Source organism: Suncus etruscus, chromosome 12 (assembly GCF_024139225.1).
Source record: "Suncus etruscus isolate mSunEtr1 chromosome 12, mSunEtr1.pri.cur, whole genome shotgun sequence".
Classification (NCBI taxonomy): domain Eukaryota; kingdom Metazoa; phylum Chordata; class Mammalia; order Eulipotyphla; family Soricidae; genus Suncus; species Suncus etruscus.
The window spans coordinates 28,499,688-28,502,088 of record NC_064859.1 but is presented as its reverse complement, the minus strand read 5'-3'; positions in this window follow the sequence as shown (position 1 = coordinate 28,502,088).

Here is a 2,401-nt window from a genome sequence, read left to right as displayed (position 1 = left end):
TATTTGGATTGTGTGTCTGCTTACAGAAGCATTTGCACCTGCATTTTGCCATTCACAGCAGTAGGGGCATAATCACACACTTACTGCTCTAAGGCTTTTGGTGCTCAGAGTCTATTTACCTAGTAGCCTTGGGATAGCACTCCACTCCAGGTCAGCCACTTCAATTTGGCTTCGTGTTTAGCTAATGATACTCCGTTCTTGTCCACACAGGAGTAGATGCTATAGATAAGCGCCAACATTGCCTGCCTGCATCCGGGATGACTTGATTCTTTTTCAAGAGCACTTTCCACCCTGAAGCACATTTCCAAAGTTACCCCTTCGTGTAGGAAAGGATAATCGCCTCATTTCACAAAGCTCCTCTCAGGTCATAGACACTGGAATCATTTGAGTGTGAGCCAGATGGGGCCAGGAGGGGCTTTTACAATGAAGCGGTTTCTCTCTGTCCCTTTGGCTGCACCTGTAACATAAACAGCTCTGCCGAGGAAAGCACTTTGAAAGCCGCTTAGCTGGGCTCCCGTCCCCAATGGTTTTGCTTCAGTCTCCCCATCGGTTTGTGGCTTGCCCAAGCTTCAGGAGGCAGAGAGGCATTCTGGCCCATGCATGAGGTTCACCTTAAGGCTAATTATACAAGGGTAGATGCTTATTTTTAAAAGTGGTTTCAAGTGTAAGAGTGTGAAGAGGGTTCTTTTTTATTCCTTCTGTATTGTTGTAGCAATTTTCTTTTTAAAGTTAGGAACCTATTAAATAGCTTTGCTCATCTCCCTCCCCTTCCTGCCCCCACCCCTCCTTTTGGCTTTTGAGTTGGAAAAGAATGCTGAAAGTCATCGAGGCCTGGTTGGAATAGAGAGTGTTAATTCTTCCATATCTAAGCCTCTTTGTGGAAATTCCCTTTGTCTCCTGCCCCAAGTCATTAAACACTAATCCCATCACTCTCCCTAATCCGATGCACTGGAGCTGGAGTTCAGTTTCGGAAACCGTCTTTGTGGCTCTCCTAATAGACAGCTCCTTGGGATTGTAGTTGGTTTGGGCCCATTTAGAACATCCCATTTCAGCTCCTTAATGAAGTGCCCTTAATGAATCTTTTCCTTCTTCATGCAGTGAGCATGGGTTTCAATTGGTTTAGTGTTAAGTAGGGGAAGATGCCGAGTCATCTCAGGGGTCTTTGCAAAATATGACTGTCAGAGGCAAAAACCTAGGAAACGGCCCATTGAAGGCTGCAGCCACTGAAGTGCTCATTTAATTACTAAGGATTTACAAAAGAAATCTGCCCTTTGTAGCTCTAGCTAACAAAGGGGAAGGAGCTAAGAAGAGATAGTAAAAGGTTTTCTTCAACAAATGATAAAAGAGGAAACATGGTTGAGTAAAGCTATCAGGATTTGGGGAGGAGTTCTTTCACTTTTGCCCATAGGCTTACGTTTCTCAATAGGAGACATGGCCAGAGATGGAAAATGATAATTCTGGAGAATTAGAAAAATATTTTTTTGCTCAGGGAGCAAAAAATTACTCAATTATACACATAGTTTGGGTCTTCCAAACATGTGTATACATTGAAAATTGCAGAATATCATGGACTGCTGTTTTAGGTTAAGGAAAGAGAAGAAAAATAAATTGCTGGAAAGAAATGCCAACCTTATGGTCATAGATTGTTTGCTTTTAAAGCCATAAGAAACAAAGTGGCAAGAGTTAATATAACAGTGATTCAAGTATTTGGTCACTATGTCTACATGCCAGTGAAGTTACAACACCAACAGCCCTTAAAGTACTTCCGGTAGGCATGAAATATCTATTTCTCATGGGATTGATGACTTACCTGATTAATTGGATGAAGTGACTAGCATTGGAGAATTGATCTAGAGAGATGTCAAGCTTTTTAGTAAATGTCATCTAAATCCTCTAGTCAAAGCATTTAATAGATTGAACAAAATTAAGATGACACTACACAAAAGGCTTAGTTTTCTGATTTGGCAACCTAATATGGTCATGTAAAGATGCTGTCAGATTCTGACAGCAAAGTCCTGGGCTTCTGAAATTCCAAGTTTCTCTGTCAATCGCAAGAGTGTAAACTTTCTTCCTTGGCCTGACAGGTGACATCTTGACTTTATCTTTATTGAAAAATTCCAGAAAATCTTGGTTCCTCATAGTCATACCCAGACCTCATCATCTTTTTCACAGGAATCACAATAATAAAAATGTATTCCCTATGAAAACATATCAGATACATCTACTAACTGAATAAATCAAAACGAAGAGACTCATCTCAGAACAAAGTAACACAAAATTCTCACAGATAAAACATTGCTGTTTTAATTTTGTATTTGGGTTGTGTTTCAAATTCCAGTTCACATACACTACTGGCTATAAAACTTACACTTGCACACTTTAAAAATGTGCTCAAGTCACA